The sequence below is a fragment of the Aythya ferina genome, assembly GCF_964211825.1.
Source record: "Aythya ferina genome assembly, chromosome: 8".
In the NCBI taxonomy this organism is placed as follows: domain Eukaryota; kingdom Metazoa; phylum Chordata; class Aves; order Anseriformes; family Anatidae; genus Aythya; species Aythya ferina.
This window is the reverse complement of record NC_140304.1, coordinates 2255331-2275610: the sequence shown is the minus strand read 5'-3', so window position 1 is coordinate 2275610 and position 20280 is coordinate 2255331. Positions and strand designations below refer to the sequence as shown.

The 20280-nt window shown below is 46.2% G+C and overlaps 1 long non-coding RNA gene across 1 annotated transcript; it reads left to right on the top strand.

Annotated features, from left to right (window-relative positions):
- The first annotated feature begins 346 nt into the window (after positions 1 to 346).
- LOC311440406 lies at positions 347 to 19970 on the top strand. Its single transcript, XR_014695392.1, has 4 exons — positions 347 to 1065; positions 11368 to 11482; positions 13123 to 13242; positions 13948 to 19970. It is a non-coding gene; the product is annotated as an uncharacterized lncRNA (long non-coding RNA).
- The last annotated feature ends 310 nt before the right edge of the window (positions 19971 to 20280 follow it).

Sequence of the window (20280 nt, the reverse complement as noted above, 5' to 3'; positions counted from 1 at the left end):
TCCCACTGATTTCAGTTAAATACTTAACGCTTGACTGGAGTATGTTATGTTTAGGACTACTGCCATGAAAGGGTTTAGAGGGGGAACAGCAAGCAGTTCTAAGTTTCATTTGAAACACAGACTGCCAGAATTCCCTGCTCAGCCCAGGAGGAACTCGAATGTCCTTCTTAAGATAGAATGGCTGTGCCAGGAGTTTGCAGGGACCCCTGAACGTCAGGTGCATCATTTATACTGAAGCCTGTGTGGGCTTACAGAAAGGCCTTTTGCCTGCCTGTCGCATCAACAGGGCTTGCTCCAGCTGGCAGTTTCAGCCCATACAAAGCAGACACAGGAGGAAGATGTAGGAGTCTTGTGGCCTTCTCCCAGCAGAGCACAGCGTGGCAGCCTGAGCTTTTAAGTGTGCACATAACCTTGGGCACCCACATGAACACAGGCTCTGTTTCTGGCTTTGTGTATACCTTTATTCTGGATAAAAACTTGTTACACATGGATAGGACTGCAGGCTAATGAGTGCCTGAAGCAGTGGGTTACAGGGTTAGCGTTGCTTGCTTTCTCCCTCTTTAACGCGAAGAATATTTAACTCTGTCACACAAGAACAGAGAGCAGCTCAAACAGCAGTGAGCAGGAATGCCCTGTCATGGCCTCAGTGGCAGCCAGGTGCTTGAGACCGCTCCTGTGAGGGGCCTTGGCGTTTCCTGAGGTTCAATCCTGAGCTCCCTGGTCCCTCCTTGGTCCCAGGGCTATGCTGTGGGGGTGACAATCTGGTGTGCCTCCGGGAGCTGCTTTCTTTGCCGCCGCCTCTGCAGGTGCAACTTGCAGCACTGGACCCGGACCCACAGGGCCACCCCTCGCCATGGCCGCGGCCACCATGAGGGGCTGTGTGTGGTGCAGGCTCTGATGGAGCTGCCAGGTGCTCTTGGCACTGCATTAGGTCCATTATATTCGGTTAATTAACACAGAAGATAGGCGTAGGAGACTAAGTGGCTACCTGGAAAGGCCTGGTGGTGTCTCAGGCCCAGCGCACGCTGCAGGAGGATCTGTGGAGCTGCTCAATTGGTGGCACAGGTAGGTGTTGCTGACATGGCCAGCGTGCCTGGGTTGTCTTTCAAGGAAAGAAATCTCAGAGGGTATTTTTAATGGTTTAAGCACGTCTTCCTTTGGAGAGTCTTGTAACTTAATGGTGAACCTCAGGCCCCAGCACTGAGCCATGCCTCAGGCCCAAACCTGAGACACGTTGCTGTGCCTGCGGTGCGGCGCAGGGCTGGGGCGGCTGCTGAGGGGGGTGAAAGGCAGCGGGCCTGGGCTGCAGCCATGGCTGGAGGTGGGCTTGTGGAAATGAACAGACGTGGAAAAACCATCTATCTGGGGAGAATCAGAACAGGCTACTGAGAGGCTGAGGTGCGAGTCTGAAGATTGGAAATATCTCTCTGTGTTATTACTGCGTGCCATTAAAAATACATTATGCATATTACATGACTCATTATTCATGAAGCAGGTTCCATACCTTTTGTCTGCCAGAGTAACAGTAGAAAGGGTAAGGAGAGACACTGGAGCACACCTTTGTTTCTTTCTGTAAATTTTTAATAACACCTCTAGCTAACCAGTTGGTGAAGCTCAGTTCCTGCATAAAAGTAGAAAGGCAGAGCTATCTACAGGGCGACTAAGCCTTTCAGAAGCTAATTTGAGCTTGTGTTCATCCACGCCAATGATGATTAAATTACCTATCAAGTGTGCAGAGCTATCAGGATTCAGGGCATTGAAAAACAAGGTGAATTTATCTGATTGATTTAAAAGACATGGGTGGAACAAGTGAGTTAAAAAGTCAATTCCTTATAGATACTATAAAAGTACTTCTGGCAAGCTAATGAACTTGTTACTAATCCTCCAAAAATTGTTTTGCCTTCCCAGAAAAGAAGTTTATCAGTTGAAATCAAAGTGCTTTATCCAAATCAGTTAGCAGGCTGAATTAATTCATGAGGCAGAAACAAAGCAATTTATTAGGTTCCATCCTTATAGTGAGCAGAGACGTTTAAAATTAAAATATGCAAGAATCATCTGTAATTTCTATACACAGTTTCCAAAAGCAGGTAGTAACACTCAGATTGGATATTGCAACAGAAGGGAGAGATCAGCTCTTCTGGGTCTTGCACCTTCCCCAAGCAAAACTTTTGTTGCAGCTGATCATAGGGGGAGGAGGAAGAGGTTTCTAGAATAAGCTCAGAGTGAAAGATTGCGAGACTCGTGCAACTGTATTTGCAAGCTGTGCTGCTGTTGCGTGTTGGTTCTCAGTTCTCTGCATTTTTTTTCCTTGAGAGAAAAACCAAACAGGTCAGTTGTATCAAATTCATCTCCAGCATAACCCCAGTTCACATCACGAGTGTATTTTGCTGTTATTTATGATTCGTGTCTTACTCTAAACTTCATAGCGAAGCACTTTAAGGGAATTCTGATTTAGAAAATCACTGAAATATGCATGTAAGTCGATGAAGTGCTTCTCTAGCAGGGCCCTGGCTTATGAGATGCCTGCTTGGAGTAAACATTCTAGAGATTTTTCCAGCTGAATCCTAGATCTCAGTCCAGTGCAAACCCACATCCTGGACGGCTGGCTTGTTTGCACCTGCAGTCGAGGTGACTTGTGAGAACACCAAGGGCAACTTTTTTTTTTTAAATTGTCAGTAGGATAATGGTTATTTCCAGTGCTTTCTGCTCTGCGTAATAAAGCAGTTAAATGGATTTAAGGCATATACATGTCTATAATGCATTATAAAGCATTTAAAGTAACGGAAACAGATTTGGAAATGTATTTATGCATCTAAATCTGCAGACACATCTGAATATGCATTGGGCATGGGTATCTAGTCATGGCTTTGACTGTCAGTTTAGTTGGGGGAGGGGGGAGGAAGATAACAAAAAAGAAGTCACAGAAAATATCTCGAGTCTTTATCGCTACAATTTGTAATATATACAATATATGGACTACACATAGAGGGAGAATATAAATCTGGAATAAAATGCTTCATACATTATAAAAATGCTGGCCACACCTTGTTAGCATAATATTGCCTAACAGATTAAACAGGAGCATAATAAATCTCTCAAATAAGATGAAAGCAAATCACTTTTGTGTGCTTGTTCCAAAGAAGATGCTTCTTCACATACCTGGTTTTCATTTTTAGAGAAACTTACTCTAAACTTTCTTACTCTATACAATGTTTTTCTTTTAGGTAAAACAATGCTGAATAAGAAAAACATAGAAAATAATCTGATGGCTAATGAAAGGACTGTTTTCCTTCTCTTAAACACCATCCCGCCAACTTCCTGATGTGTTCAAGCTCCCAGGTAGCTGGATGCCACCGCACATGGGGTGCACCCCAGCTCTCTTTAGCCCCGCTGGCTGAGGCACTGGCAGCAGTCATTGTGGAATAGCTCCTGGCCCCCGGCTCCTCCTGCCAGCCCCCGCCTCAGCAGGCGGTCTGAGGGTCACTGGTTAGTGTAGGGCACTGACAGGGAGGCAGCACCACGTGCGTTCAGGGTGGCTGATATGTTCCACTGATTTGGTTACTGTAATGTAGCCACCTGGCAGTGAAGAGAAAATAAAATCCTCGGAGGTGATGGACATTTCAGTATGATGTATCTGCTTATGATTTACACTTTTTCCCCCCCCCTATGAATAATGTATTCCCAAACATTGCTGATAGACTCAGCAGGTGAGTTCAAAAGGCAAAAAGAGGTATTGGTGCAAGAGACAGGAAGCTGAACTCCTGGGATTGTTGGAGAGTACTCTCATCTGACAAGAGGGCTGCCAAAACAGATGTTTTCAGTGTTTCATATTGGAAATGTTAAGTATTGCAGTGAAGAGCTGCAAAAAATTTGTTGTATTTCATTAAGTGATTAGCTAGAACAGATTAGATGTTCACTTAGCCTAAATTGCTTGCAGTAGCTGGTTCTAGTTAACCCTGATTTAAGCCAGGGGACCTAAAGATATCTGCCGAACTGGCTAAATTCCCAGCTTCACAAACTGTCATCTCTGCCTGTGCTTTTGCCTTCACCTCTCTGAAACATGGCAACATGGAGATACATGTAGGTGCAGGAGGACCACCGTCTTCCAGAAAGGAAAAGGGAATAGGTGAGAAGGGCTCACGATCCACTTCACACAGCGGTTCCAGCTTTGAGCTGCCATGTCAGCAGTTGGCGCGGACGTCCCACGTATTGCAGGCTGGGCAGGCGGGAGCTCAGACCCACTGGAGCAGGATGTTCCTGCAGGTAGGGAACAGCAACAGGGTAAGTCATGTTGCTGGCCTCATGCTCTTGGTGTGAGGAGCTGGGTTTCCTGTGTGCTCACGTGAGGCTTTGTACTGCAAGGGCCTGACCTTTTCTGTGTTCAATTGATCTTGGAATTATTTGTGTTTTCAGTAGTTTAAATTATCATTAATTGAGAAGTCTCCTCCTGCGTGATTTTTATTTTTTTCCCCTGAGTTACTTTCCTTGAGAGTTCATGTACCCCAGGAGCCACCCAGCCCCACTCACTGCCTGTTTTTCAAGCCGGGCCCAGCTCTGGTGCACTCCCTGATGCTGTTTCCGATGGGGGTTTGGCAATCTCTGGACTGATTTTTGTGGCCAGTTGAGGCAGTGAGGCCGTTTGCCACCTCTCCCTGATCCCGGGCAGGGGGGGCAATGTTCCCGCCTGCGCTTCCTTCCCGGTTTCCCCAGCCAAGGTTGCGTCACTGACCCTTGCAGGGGATGGGAAAGAACAGTTGCATTTATGGGAGGAAGGGGTTTATGTCCCCCGTCCTCTGTGTTCATCACTGAGCTCTGAATACCTTGGCCTGAAACCTCCCATGCAGCTCCGAGCGGGACTTAGAGGGGTATGGGGCACAGGGCAGCATGTGCCTGCTGAAGTGTGAAGTGCGTCACTGCTGGGCATCGCGTGGCTGTGCAGGGGGACATGCTCGACTCTAACTTCTCTCTTTTGCGAATGCTGTGGTTTGGTTTTAACTGTGTCTCTTTCCACTTGCCATTTGGATGTCCGTTTTGTTCCTCCGCATGTTCAGTTGCTGAAATCTCGTGTTTGAGCAATTTTTTGCGGCTCTGTGCAGGATGGAGAAGGCTGCTGCAGCCTCCGTGCTGATGCTCAGGCAAGCTGAATGGCCTCGTTCTCTTTGCTGGTGTTTTAGGTCTCAGCAGTGGCTGGAGACCCAAGGAGCGCTCTGCAAAACACAGACATAAGGAGATGTGGTTCTCCACCCAGAAAGGGCCTCGCTGCCCCTCTGGGAGGTGGGAGCTGGGCGAGCTGGACACCCCTTTGCCCCAAGAGGTGTTCCTGTGCTGGCTGCAAGTGAAGGGTGCTGGCTGAAACCAGGAGAGCGGGCTGAAGGCTGCGGGAGGGAGTTAAGGCCCCCCTTTGGCGTGACACTGGTGTCCAGGGGACGTGGCATGAGCTCCAATGGCATTGACACCGCAGTTGTCCCAGCCATGCTTCTGGGAGGTTTCTTGTTGTTAACAGCATAACAAAGTGTTTTGTCAGCTCCAGTAAGTGGGAAAGGGACTTACCTCCTAGCCCAGCAGCAGCCAAGGGCTTTTCAAAGACCCTGGGTTTTGTTAGCTCAGTACAAAGCAGCCTTCCTATGACTGAGAATCTGACTTAACAGCTTCATTTGTTGCCCTGAGGACCGAAATTCACTTCTGTAAAGCGAAAACTAGCTGAAAATGACCCTTTGTGTAAAGGCTAGTGAGGGCTCAGGGATGGGGAGAAGGCCAAAAAGCTGTGGCCACACAAGATCATGTTTGGCTCCCAAGTCCTTGGTGTGAGGAGACCCACAAGGACCCCAGGCTGGGAATCCATGTGGGTCTGCAGCCCTATAGACCCGAAGAGACACTTTGAGGGGAGTAATTGCACATCTTGCTAAGGGTAGCAGTCGGTTTTGTGTTGTAACAGGGATTGGCAAAGAGGTGGAGGAAACTCCACAAGAGTAGTTGAGAGAAGGCGCATGCGTGTGTGTGTGTGTGTGTGGTAGCCTGAAGGCTCGGGCTAGGTTGCACGAAGTGGTGCTGGAGGGATTTGATTCCTGCTCGGGAAGGCATCAGGTGCCTTGGAAGGGAAAGACGACCCGGATATGGCTGGGAGCTGCGGTACTCGAAGACAGGCCTCCAGCAGTGAGCCTGTGGCACAAGGGAATATTTTCAAGGCAACATGTAGCCAAAGTGTGAATCTCTTTTTTCAGTGCTGATCACCATAATTAAACCAATCTGTAACTGCTCTTTTGAGGGGCGTGATGTTCCTGCAGCTCCCAAAGGTTATCAGACTGATTTCAGTGCAAGCTTAGTGTCTGAGTGAAGTTTTCAGGGTTGGTTTCCTGCAGGGATTCGCAGCAAGCCTTTAGGTATCCCGCCTGGAGGGACGGGTTAGCTGCTGTGGCCCTGTGCAGTGGGGTTTTGTGACCAGGAAGGCTCCAAAACCCCTGAACTTTCAGTGAGGCTGGGAGGGAGTCCATCTGAGGTAGGTGTTTGAGGAGATTGGTGTGTGGCTTGCCCATTTTTGCTGCTCTGGGCAACGTCTGATAGTTGTTCAGAGGGCGGGAGAGCCCCAGTTGCCAGTGTGTTGTTGTACATCTGGTGCAGAGATGCACTTGGGGAAAAAGACTCAGCAAAATCTTACTCTTGTATGTCTCAAGTGCTGCCCCAGTTGCAGTGCATACGTAATCAAGTAGGATTATTTTAGGAGAAGTGGTCAAAAAGGATTGCTATGCATTTACAGTCTCAAACAACTCTGTTCTGCACAAACATCTAGCTAGTGAGTGTGGCCCCAGGTTGTCCAGATAACTCCATTTCTGAGTTTTCACAAGAAAAACTCTTGAGAAAATATACCAAACACAGTTATTTCCCTTTCCCACTTCTGTGTGGATTTGGCAAATATGCAAAAGATCTTTTTCTGATGCCCCTGATGCTCTATAAGGCCCCCAGATGAGCAGCCCACCACTCCCCGGTGAAACCATTAGACAAAAAGAATACCCGAAGGTGACTGAGTGCTGCTGCGGTGTTTGCTTTAGTTCCCATGTTGTTTTCCCTCCCTCCCCCAAGTCCTATAAGCTCTATAACTGTCAAAACCACACCTGAATGATGATTTTTAGCAGGTGAGAGTAGACACCTGGGGAACTGATGCTTGGGGGGTGGTGGTGGTGGTGAACCTAAAAATTGAAAAGCAACTTAAACCACGCAAACCACCCCTAACCTTCAGCCTCCCGACACAAGCTGTTTCTCTGCCTGCACGCGTGCTTCTTGCATGACCTCTTCTAATTACCTGGAGCAAGATAAATGGGAGAGGAGGGGGCAGCCACCTCGCCTTCCTGCAGGAGCAGTGCCAGTGATCCCAAAAGCTGTTCCCACACAGCTGCTGTCATCTGGGAGCCAGGGAGCCAGCGCTCAAGTCCTTGCAGAAAGCACCCCGTGCTGAACTCTGTGCAGGACCAGTGCTGGGTGGTGAGCTCTTGGCCCGACAGGCTCCTCTAGGAGTGTGGGTCTGTGTGGGGTAGGTTTGCTTCTTTCCAGCCATCCCCAGCCATCCCACTCTTGCGGGCAGGCTGCACATGCGTGTGTACATGCACATGGCTGCACATGGTTGTGCTGAGTGCTTACGGTTGGCTTTCTTCCCGTGGTTAAGAGCTTCAGGCACGCTTCTCGGGATCAGAGCACGATGCAAACAACCTTGCAAAGTAAACACATCCACCTAGAACATGTATTTTCCCAAATCACTCCTTTAGCTAATGTTTCAAAGGTATATACGCAACGCATCTGGTACAAACCAAATACTTTCAGTCTGTTGGATCCCAGAGTCAATATTTGCCCAAGGTACTACAAAGATGGTCATTAAATTCTGACTCAAGGGAAGAATGCCCTAGCTGAAGGCTGCTCTTGGACCAACGTGTGGACAAGGGGACCCAGTGTTTTTTGATGGGGCATCCCTGATGCCACCAGGCTTATCTGCTGCTGCTGCTGACAGTTTCAGGTCACCCCTCATAGCCACATGCTGGTGAGGGCAAGGTTGGCTCTTCACTGCTGCTGCTCCTGCTCCTTTTCCAGCCATTCCCCTGGGCAGATGAGATGTGGCAGAGCTGTGCGTGATGGAGGCAGTGGGTAAATTGCTGTATTTGACCCTCCTGGTTGTGCTCCTCTACCAGCTGTTTGCACCAAACTGTTTACTGCGTGTGACTTTCGGGTTCTTGGTGCTATTGCAGCCTCTCTGTAGGCTTCCTGCCGACACACTTGCTGTGCTTGCAGTTGAGTTGTGGAAGTTGGCCTAATTCGGGGTTGAATCAGCCCTAGAAATCACATTAAAATCTGACTTGCCTTTTGGTCAACAGAGAATTGCTTGGGTAAATAAAGGTCAAATCTTTAGTTTCTTTTTTGGTATTTACATAGCATTGCATCTAGGCGAACTCCCATTGCCTTGGGAGCATTCAGGAGCTGACTCACTTATAACAGATTTTTCTTACTCTAACTGAAATCAAACAGCAAGAGCTTGACTGTAGGATGACCTACATCTAACCTATTACATTTAGGGTAAACCGAAGTGGACTGTGCTCTAAACTGAACTGAACTGACTTGTAGCTCTGTAGCCCGGTCAATGATATGTGGACTACATTTAACTGCCATAGCGAGCATCTCCCTCATGCTGGCAGAGTGTTTCTGCAGGCAAAACTCAGCAAAGATCAGTCCACCAGGGGAAAAATGGTTGTTTCCTGGTCACTGCTGGCTACTGGAAATGCCAGGTCAGTAGGTGTTGCTCTTATCTACAGTACTTCCACTGCAGTTCGGAATGGCTCAGCACAGCTGGGGTTTGTGCTTTTGGCAGTGTATGGTTTTCACCCTGCTCTGCCTCTGGTGTCGGTATCGGTGGTGGGGGGTGGTTGGACGAAATGATCCTGGAGGTCTTTTCCAACCCTACTGATTCTGTGATTCTGTACCCAACGCTATCACAGAATACTTGGTCCTCAGAAACCAGGGTGAATGGTTAACCCGTTCCTAATCAGGAGCCAACCTCAGTGGAGCGGGGAGGCGACTGTGGCCGGAGCCTGCCTGGCGTGGGGTCACGCTGTGCCTCGGTGCTCCATGGAGCAGGTTGGTCCAATTAGCACAACACACATGGCAGCATTTGATGATCCTCTCCTGTTTTGTAGCAGGTGTTACTTCAAACATCTTGCTTGGATCTCTTTGTTGCATTTGAAAAGCAGAATTGCTCAGTGCAGGTTTTTTTTCTTCTTCTTGTGGGTGACTTAGTAGTCACTGCATGCCGAGAGGAGTTATTCCTTGTGGTTGCTGTATGTTGTGAGTATAGGAAACACCATGTGCTTAAAAGATGCCTAGCAGTTGGTGGTATGGTCCCTGTTCTCATTTGCCTGTAACTGTCGGACTGACAAAGTAGGCTGAACTCTGTTAGGTCGCTGCCTGAACTTTCATGTTGCTCTCTGCCTGGGTTACAGGCAGTCACTGTGGTTCAGTGCTCTGAGAACAAGGTCTTGGGGAAATGTCACTCTGGCTCCATGCCCGTCTCTGCATGAAGCTGCAGTTCCCTCTCAGGACATGCTGGGTGGGATGCCTGCCCACTCCTTGGCTGCACGGTCCCGTTTCCATTTTTCCTCAGTGTCCCTGTGTCGGGATGAGGGGCTGGCATAGAGCCCAGGGTGCTCTGACCCCTGCCGTGCTGGTGGCAAGCCCCGGTTTGGTACCTCCACTGCTCTTGCATTGCTCCAGGACGTGGGGACCAAGGCCATAGCTGGGCTTAGTACTAGGATTCTACCTCTGTCCAACCTGCAAGACTTTCTACAGGCTGTGACCCCACAATTCACACAGGCTTGGTGAAGACTCTCAAGTTCTTTGCAGATGAATTCCCTGAGGAGTGCTCCCTGCAGCCAGGAGGCAGAGGGGAGAGCAGGCTGGCTGTCTCTGGGTTCCCTCATCTACTCCCAGGGCATGAGGACACACTGCTCCGGGGGAGAAAACCACCCAGTACAGGTGGAGGGGTCCTGGAGCAGAGGGAGCAAGGGCAGGTTAAATTGAGGAGACTCTGGAATTTGGACAAGGGTCCTGGAGGTGGAGATGCGCAGGGACACCACATGTGCATGGCTGAGGGCTGGAACTTGGAACTCAGGCTGTAAAAGGAGCTTTGCTGCAGCACAACAGCTTTTATACTAATGGGCTTTGGGGTTTCTCCCCAACCAAAACTTGGGCAAAACTTGGTAAATGGATATGCTTGGTTGTAAAGGCAGGTGTCTTGTGGAAATACCAGTGTTTTCGCTGCTGCCTTGCACATCTGTCACTGTGTGAGCTCTGGCTCCAGGACCACAGGCTGCTCTTTATCCAGAGGACAGGCTGGGCTGACCTGCTTAGGGAGGACATATGACTGGGTAATGAACCAGGGAGGCTTTCTGTGTGAACCCCAACCTGTTGGCTGCAAAGGTTGAGAGGTGTTCAATTGGGAAAGGCAGGAAACTGTGGGGTGCCACTGCACCAATGTGGAAAAGCTTAAAGAGCAGCTGTGCTACAAACAAGCAGCGCCAGTGGTGTTTCCAAGATGGTAATAATGCTGCAGGTGTTGAGATGTGTACTGCATGCTCATGAAGATGTATCCTGCACTGCAGAAATAAGGAGTACCGCAGCAGTAAATCAGCAAAACATATAACTGGGGATCCGCAGAACCAAGTGTTTCTAGAAGTAAGCATCCCTGAAGTAATACCTAAATCTAGATAGAGAAGTGATTTCTGAGTTCAGTTGTGAATTACGCTGCTGTGAACAAGGCCCTGTCTCAACCTGTTTCATTCTTAGAGGCATGCTTTGCATAAGCTAACATGGGAAGCCATGGCAGTTAAAATAAATCCTAACACACGAAATGACCACCGTTTGTGCAGGACCTCATCACAACCTTATGTATTGATAGAAATATTGTTCTGTTAGGCTGTGAGAAGTGAGGATGTGTTCTTATGCCTGCACTCACAATTGCATATACATGTGGTTTCAGGAAGCCTAATGTAACAGGCAGATGAAGTGCTTTTTTGCCTATGGCTATTTTACTGGAAATCCTGGTAATGAAGGCCTCAGAATAAGCCTTTGTGTCAAAAAAAGCATGTTTTCAGTGCTTCCACTCTGGAAAGGGATGAAGTAAGGTTCTATGTTTCTCATGTATTATTAATTATTTATTGTAGCTCTCACTAGAGGATAGAGGTCTAAGCTATTATGTCTCAAAATGTCAAACCTTAACCTTTGTGCAAACTTTCTGAAGTTCAGCGAGCTGTGTGAAAATGGGCCACCGTGATTGAATAACGTTCATGTGGAAATAGGTAACTCCCACGCAACGCTGTATTTCATCATCTGCAGTGTGGCTTGGATCCGCAACAGTTTCACAGGGCTGCGATGCTTGCGCTGATTTCCTGGTGATTCTCCTATTATTATTACAGCTGCACTGAAAGAAACATCTGTCCAGAGATAGGAGGTATGTAGCACTGGTATGTAGATGCAGATGCTAAAAGCATATTTATGCCCTCATGCTGGGTGCTGAGTGGAACTGTTTATTCAGAGTGACTCTGTACCCCAGTTTCCACCATTGCTTTCAGAGGCAGATTCTCATCCTACTGCGTGCACTTGATTTCTTTTCCCCCATGTGGGTCCCCTTGCATCTGGTTGTATTAAAAACCCATTGTGACCATGTGATTCAGGTCGCTCAGGGGCACTGACCTACCCCCTCGTCACCTTACTGCTCTGCGTGCTCTGATGTCCTCTGCCAGCTCCCCTTTTGGACATTCTGGCATCATTACTGCTTCTTCCAGCCCTTTCTCTTCCTCACCTGGAGTTGATCTGCTGCTCCCTTGTCTACCAAGCCCCTGTTGTTGCCCTTTTTCTCTTTCCAAACCTCTGCTGATGCTATCTGTCCTCTTACCCTTGCACTGCTGAGGCTCCCACACAGCACCTGGTGCTGGCCCTTCCTTATCAGTGCACTTAATGCGTGCCATTCTTATTTTTTCTCCCTGATGGAAGGGTTTATTGTCTGGTAGAAGTAACTCAAGATTCCCAGTCTTATTGGGAGGGGAAAAAGTCAGGGTTATTTTGTCAAAACTACGTGCTCTCGTGAGCAGCTCCCCCCTTGCCCAGTCCCCAGGCATCTGTTCCTTCGCTGGAGCACCAGATCAGCCCAGAACTGGGGTTGTACCACCTGACTGAGGCTTCCATGGACTGCCTCTCTCATATCCCCTTTCATCTTTTACTACTTGAAACATACTGAAATGCAGTGTTGCTTTCAAACTTGCTCCAGTTTTGCAAGACTCCTGAAACCTAACATTAGTTGGTCTAGTGCATGTGCCGACTGACAGGAAAGGCCGCTGTCGTCCTGGTTTCTTTCTCGTATAGACCAGAATAGCCCACTGTACTGCAGTAGCCATGCTACCTTCTCCGTGAGGTCAGTTTAAAGGCCCTGGGCTAGGCCACTGAGTGTACTGAGCAGAGGATCTCAACCTCTCCATCCCCAGCACGCTCCTGTCCTGCACTCTGCAGGGCCCAAGTGCCTCCCATGCGGGTCTGTCCCAGCCCTCTGCCCCCCCTGTGCCTGTAGCCTCATCTTTCTTCTTCAATGGACAGGAAGGTTATAAATAGACAAAAAGGCAGACAAGGTGGCCCAGATTTGTCAAAAACCTCAGCATTCACAATTGAGGCCAGAGCAAATGGCCTGTTTTTAGTTTAAATATGTTGAGGCCAGGCACGTCAAAATAACAAGATCTTAGTGTCTTTTTATTTTGACATGCCTGGCCTCAACATATTTAACCATGAAAATCGAGTCTAAAGGTTGCAGTGGATATATCTACAAATATGACCCACATCTGGTGGTGGATACTTATGAAAATTTGACCCAATTTGGCTGTAAATTTTTTATTCGATATGGAGCCAAGTTTATAGCATCAGCAACATCAAGACAAGGTAACAGAGAAGTGTTCAATTAAGCTTTATTTTTTTTTCAGCTCTGGGTACGGTTAGACAGAAGCATAAGGGAAATACTACAGCACACATCACCAAGAAAAAAACAAATATATTTTGAACTACAGATGCATGTGCATATGTGTGAAGGGGATTTTTCCTTTGCAGAATGGTGGGATGCCTCCTATCGATTTCGGTGAAGGCCGACTTAGTCCCCAGGCCATGCATGCGGGTACCAGGAGCCCCGAGTCTATTTCTGGCTCTGTGTCTGGCAGTCCACGTGCCTGGGTGAGTCACTCCTATCCCCTTTCACTTTCCTTTTCTGTGAAAAGGGGTTACCTATCTTTGGAAGGCGCCTTGACATTGATGATGAAACTGCTAATTGATAATCCTTACAAGTGAGGCCTCAGATGGTAAAGAGCTCTCCCCAGTGCACAAAGATGTGTCGTAAGACAATTGACTTTGTCAAAAAAAAAAGCAACGAAAAATAAGCATAATCCTGCAATTTGATCCATCTTGACAACTTCTTACAGCAATTAGACAGAAGTAGGAATGCATCTCTTCTTTGAGCATAACATCTTCCCTGAGGTTGCATTATGAAAGAGAATGGCTTATGGTTGGCAGCAGCCTGTAGGGATAAAGGCTGTGTTATTTGGGGAGTCTGGTATGGGAATTAAATTCTGAACAAAGGTATTGCTGCTTCTCATCACGTTAGTTTCAAAAAAAAAAAACAAAAAACAAAAAACAACCGAACAAACTGTATTTATGCAAACACTCAAATGTAATCTTTATAGAGGCTAACCTACAAGTATTTACAATATTTTTTCCTGTACAATTTGGTTAGAGAAATGAAAATATAAATTTTGGGGAAAAATACTGTGAAATCTGTTAAAATGGCTGGAAACCAGTTGATCATAGCGAAATTAATGTCATCTTAAAATGAAAAGTAACTTTAAACATGATTTTATTTTTTTCCCTTTTTCGTGTGTTTAGAAATGTTGAACTGAAACATACTGTCAACTTCGACACTTTTTCAAGTTGAGAAATTAATCAAAACCAACCTTTTCCTGCTGAAGTTTCATTTTCAACCAAGTAGGCCTCTTCTGATTAAAGAAGTTGCATAAAAAAATCTTAATCAGCCCCGCACAGGAGCACTGCTTTAGCTGTTGGGTGATTCATATCTGTTTTATAAACAAGTTTCATAATAATCTATAGATGCTGCTGTACGAATCATTACAGAAGTCCTCTTTGCATGTCCAGCAGCCCTCGTACGCCCGAGGGGAGGTGACCTGCAGTGTGGAAGTGCCTTCCTGGTGCTGGAGGCCACGGGTGTGATGGGCACATGGCCTTTGCAAGTCTGCTGTAAGGGCTAAAGGCAGAGAGGGGGCGGTTGTCCCTTTTTTGGGATGGCGAGCACTGCGGTGGGTGTCTTGCAGGTGCTCAGGGGCAGAGGGGATGAGCCCACCTGGCTGTGCCCCAAGGACGAGGAGCTGGGAGGTGAGGTGCTGGGCGTGAGCTGTCCAGGAGGCTGATACAGCCCACAGGGAGAGGGCTGGTGAGGCACGGGGTTGAGAAGACCCCTGAAGGCTTGGAAGAGGAGGGCTGAGACAAGCAAAGCTGAGAGAGGAAATGGGGTGGGGTGAGTGCAGCTCTGAGCACCGCAGTACGTAGTTGTGTACTGTTAGCAAAAGGCTTTCAGTAGCGCTGGGTATAGAACAGCCTGACGAAGTAAGTGCATCATTCGTGAAATACTGGAATTGGTACTTCTGACAGTCTGTGGCTCTTGGAAACTGTATTTTGCTAGCTCTCAGGCAGGGAACTTCCTTCCTCCTGTTTGCAAAGGAAACAGGAATGTGAAGATATGTATCTGTGCTGTTGTGCCCCCCGGACACTTGTACTTCTTAGTACTGGTGACCTTATCAGCTTTGCTTCAGGCATCTCCTCTGTAGGCAAGGTTATCAGATAGAGATGAACTAGGAAAAAATCCTGTGCTTTTGATTCGGACCCTTAAAATATATCTGAAGGAACCCAGGATCCAGCATTGCTCTTGCTTTACAGATCTTACAGAAGATCAGCAGTCAAATACCAGAACTGCAGATTGATGTCTTACCTTTGAATCACCAGATTTAAAAAAAAAAAAAAAAAAAAAAAAAAAAAAAAAAAAAAAAAGGTGCTTCTTCTAGTGAAACCTGCACAGCAGTGCCATCTTACCGTTGCAGACTAACGGCCTTCAAGGCAGCCAAGTACACACGTGTAGCTGTGCTTTCAAATTGTGTTTAATGCTGCGACAAGTTCTGAACTGCAGAGACGAGGTGCCAGCAGGCTGCAACATCTGTTTGACAGAATAATTAAGAAACCAGCTAGCTGATCATACGCATTTTTTCAGTGTGAAAATGATCTCCCCACTGCTCCTCCACGTCCTCCTTTGTGTGGCAGCATTGTGACTCCTGGTTGGTGACTGAAGGTATTGCTGCCAAGCTAGCTTGTAAATATTTGTCACCTTTGTGCTAGCAAAGCAGAGAGCCTCCGCAGCGCACAGGGACCTCGCACTCGTGGCCTCGCTTGCCCTGTGCCTCTTGTAGGTGCCCGGGCTGCTTGCTGGCAAACCAGGAGCCCCATCTCGGTCCCGGTTTGGCTCAGAGAGAATTAAGCATAACAGGAAAGTGCAAAGTGTTGTTCAGCTTCACCTCTTTTAGAGAGCAGCCTCTGCTTATACAGTAAATGGATGTAAAAGCTTGAAAACCTCGTGTAGATAAAAAAACAGGGCTTGTGCCAAGTCAAAAATGTTTCAGATTCATTCTTTGGAAACAATTTGTGTGATTTCTTCTGTTTTTCTTCAAGCGTGATTCTGTTTTTCTTCAGCACTGCTTGCTGCTTGGGGTGTGTGGTTTGACACTCAGCTTGTCAGTTTAGCTTTTTGAGATTGTGAGTTTTTTTGAAGAGGGCACATCTGTGGTTATAGAAGAAAAACAAGAAGCATCAAATGTTCAGTGCACAAAGAAGCAGAGCTTGGGAGGATCTCAGAAACAAACAGTTAGCAGAGATGACATTCATTTGACCCAGAGCTGTTGAGGGCTAACATGCTATCTGTAAAATTACTTATTTGTCAAGCTTTCAAATGCCCTCTGGAAAATTATCATAATAAGAAACAGTTTACAGTTATAGTTGTGACATTTTATAATAAGCCAAGGATCTTAAGCATCAAGAATATCCACTTTGTTTTTTATTTTATTTTTTATTTAGTGACCGCCTGCAGTTTAGAAAAAAAAAATGCATTCAAACAAGCTTTTAAGTGAAGGACTTTTCTTAATAAAATAAATAAATAAATAAATCATGATTTCTAAATGAGATACAATTGCCAGGACAACAGCTCGCTCTCATTTGTGTCAATGGGAGCTTTGTTGTCAAGGCATTGAGCAGTGAAATTACTGCCCTTCAGAGACCAGGAGGGAGCGTTGGGACCATGTCTTCATCCCCCCGTCCTTTAGAGTACCCAGGTGCTGCAGCAAGAGCCTGGGAATAGTCAGGACAGATGGAAGTTTGACTGGTGCACGTAGACATCCAGCCAAGATGGAGCAAGTTGGAATTGCAGAGCTGTGTAGGCTGAGGCAGCTTTCTGTGAAGAAGTAACCTGTATGTAAATCTGGCTAAAAGTAACGGACAAGGGTGTTTATAATGTTTTCTGCCTTTGTTAAAACACCATGATTATTCTTCACCCTCTCTTTTCTGGCTATGCAAGTGACTGTGCTGTATGACTGCTTGCATTGCCTCGGATAGTTTTTTTTTTAACGTCTCGTGCGGTAGCTCCTGCTTCCAGACCAACTTGAAACACCCACGTTTTCTGTACAAGAAGTGCATGTATTCCGAAGTTACCTTTTAACATGGAATGATGTTTTAAAATGACCCCGCTGAGTCAGTACTAGCCCCAGATTTATAGCCATTTATTCGATTTGTTAAATTAACAAATCAGGAGTGTCTGGAACATGCTGTGGATAGTGCTTGCAATATCGAGAAGTTCACGGAAAATCCTGCTCAGTGGCAAAGCCTGATTAGGAAACGTTATCATTTTTTTTGCATAATAGGTGAGATACACATGCCTAACATATGGTTGCTATAAAATAGCTTAGATGAGTCAGATCTTAGCTGGCAGCTGTAAGCAAGGTTGTTCTGGCTTCTTAGATAATACCACCACTTACCATCTTCTTTTTTTTTGTTGTTACTTAACTACTTGACTGTTAAATAATACTAACCTGATTTGTAGACACTCCCATTTGAGTAAAACAGAAAGGCAAGATTTATGATGTAAATCCTGTTGTGTTTGTAGCTGATTAAAGCTGTATCCAAAGTCAATCAGCCTCGCTGTGGCGATGACTAATTCTAACCAAATCATCGGACTTCTCAGGAAGCTGCTGCTGTCCCACTCCGTGTTCAATTCAGTTACACATACCAGGAATCTTAAGAGGCTAAGAAGCACCAGAAATGGCACTGATTTGATGTGGTTTGCAATGGTGTAGGATGTACCAATGCACGGGCATTGTTCTCTGATCTCTGCATGCAGCTCCTGCAGGTAATCTCAGCTTGCAAAATGTCCTGAAGACTTTCGCTATAAAACAAAGGCAACCAAAGCATCCCAGGGACTGACTTTGGAGGGAGGAGGTTTTGGAGTGGTGGGATGTGGCTGCCTTATGAGCACCAAGGTATCAGCTCAAGCTCATGCTTGGAAAGGCGACTGGTTAGGCAGCCCTTCTCTTGGGTGAACTGCAGGATAGCATAGCAAAAAAACAGTTAGTGGACAACTCAAGTGGTGAAAGACCATGATTATTGCATTCCTCTGATTGATAAGGCCTGTGCTTCTTACACACACCTTTTTTCTTGCTAATTGTTGCTCATTTGTGCTAGTTTGCTCTGTTTTGTTGTGCCTTGCTCTGTAGTTTCTAGCAACCAAGGGGGAATGACTAACACGAATCACATACATCCAGATCAGTTACTGCAGCAGTGTAGGCTTTTACTTGCTTTTTAAGACAGAGTGCTTAAATGATGACTGCTTGAAGGCTGAGGTTTCCAGATCTCTCCCCCCACCTAACCAAATCCTGCCTAGCACCACACATGTCCCAGTTCATCCTAGAGCACCTTCCAGGCAGCCCACCTCCTGAAGCTGCCTGCAGTCTATGTGGAGAAGTGGTTCTCAGATGAAGTATCACAAAAAGAAAGATCACAGGAGGCAACGTCTCTAGTGCTATTACTTTGTCTTTGCTAATGGCAGGCACACCTACTTCCTCTGACTCTAATCAGAAGAGGACGGGCTGTCAGGTGGTAGAGGTGCAGTTGAGAAACAGAGAGCTTTACAAGTGCCTAGCCCTGCCTTATATACCATCTGCCACTTATGGAAACTTAAGACTTGCCAAAGAGAGGCTGGTTCTGGGTTTTCAATATTTAATGCTCGTTGGAAATGACAGCAGCGTTACCCGTTACAGCAGTGAGATCAAGCTAAATGCCACCCACAGTAGTGGATGTTCGTACACAATTGCAGAAATGAACAGAAAGTGGGGAAAGCGTAGAGGCAAGTTGCAGAACGAGACTGTTACCTCCTGGATGTACTTTCAACACAGTGACATTAATTTTTTTTCCAAAAGACTGTCATTCACTTCTTCAATTCTTTTTGTTTTAACTCTTACAGTACAAGAAAAATAATTCTGTGTGAAATGGTAGCCATCACAATAACCGAACAGGATCAGGCTGCTCAGAAACCCTGCTTGGCAGTGGCAGGCCTTTAATTACTAAACAAATGGCTCCAGTGAGAGTCAGCTATGGTTGAAGCTCTCTGCTGACTTCTATCTGCTTTCTTTCTGCCACCAGGAAATAGGGGGAGAGGCACCTGTTTCATACAGTGCAGTAAGGTATGACTTAGAGAACGTAAATTAAGCGCATCAGTTCTCTCTGAAGTAGAGCAGCAGGTAGCTACGGGTGGATAACTAAATTTAGAAGGTGTGAATACCACTTTCCGCTTCTCTCTTTCTTCTTCTCCTGATGCGTGTCAGTTCTTTTCTCTCCAGTGGTTAAGGGTCAGCTAAGCCTCACTGCCAAGCTGAACTGCTCAGCCCCTCTTGTATTTTGTGGAATTCAGATTCCGTCAACTCAGGGAGAAGTGGATAGGGCACGCAGGTTCAGCACTACGATATACAGAATTCACCACCACCACTGAACAAACCCCACACACCTACAGCTGCATCACACTACTCACTGAGTGTGAAGAGTGAAAATCCAGGTGACCATCTAGGTGCTGCGTGATGCAGCCTTGAGGCCCCAAATGCATCTCATCTGAGACCATCTAAATAACCAGAGTCCCCTTTTTTTCCATGAAGAATCACTAAGGTTGGTCAAAAGGCTCAAAGAACTGAACTGTAGCAGTGAAGGGATTGATCTCTATACTAGGAAATGCAGTGTTATGGAGTGCAGTAGTTACAGTGACAGCATTTACAAGGCCGTGGCCTGAGCTGTGTGACAAAAGCTTTTCCTCCATCCTCTTTTATCAACACAAAGACTGTTGCGTAACCTTGAACAACCATTGATTTTCCTTGTATATGTGTTTCCTTTAATATGTGGATATTAACACTGTTTTCTTTCAGAAATTACTTGTCACATAAAGAGATGTAAAACACCTCCCCCCCTTAAAAGAAAACAACAAGCAAACAACAACAACAAAAACACATACTGTATTTGCCTTGCCACAGGTCCCAGGGCACATAGAATTGGATAATTTACATAGCTATTGTAATGAACTACCAGGACTTCATGATCCTTATGATCTAAGTAACTGATGGCTTTGCCTAGCTCATTCAGAAATGGAGGCTTTTACAAGTGAGCCACTAAATTTAGTAAATCTGAGATGAGGCTAAAAAGCACCATTTCTGCCTAGTCTCACTTGTTCTCACCTGTTCAACAAACATAGGAAGAAAAAACATTAAGCATAGCAACCAGGCCACAAAGAAACCATCTGCCTAAAAACAGAACCAAAATGAGAAGGAAAAAAAAAGTGAGCTGAAAAAGTTAGATCAGCTAAATGACAGATAGTTGTAGCAGAAACTAGCTTTAAGCTCACAAGGTCTAGATTTGAACATTTCTAAGCAGTTAAACTGTTACAAAACATGCTCATAAGAAAACTACATAAATGAACTTAATTTTTGGTGCTTGAGTTTGTGCTCTTTGCACAACTGGTTAAGGCTGGTAGTATGAAAGATCCTCTTGAAATGAGTCTACAGCTTTCCCACTACTGAAAGTAATGGGTATATACACACTTTCTGCATTTATTTACACAAGTTTTACTAA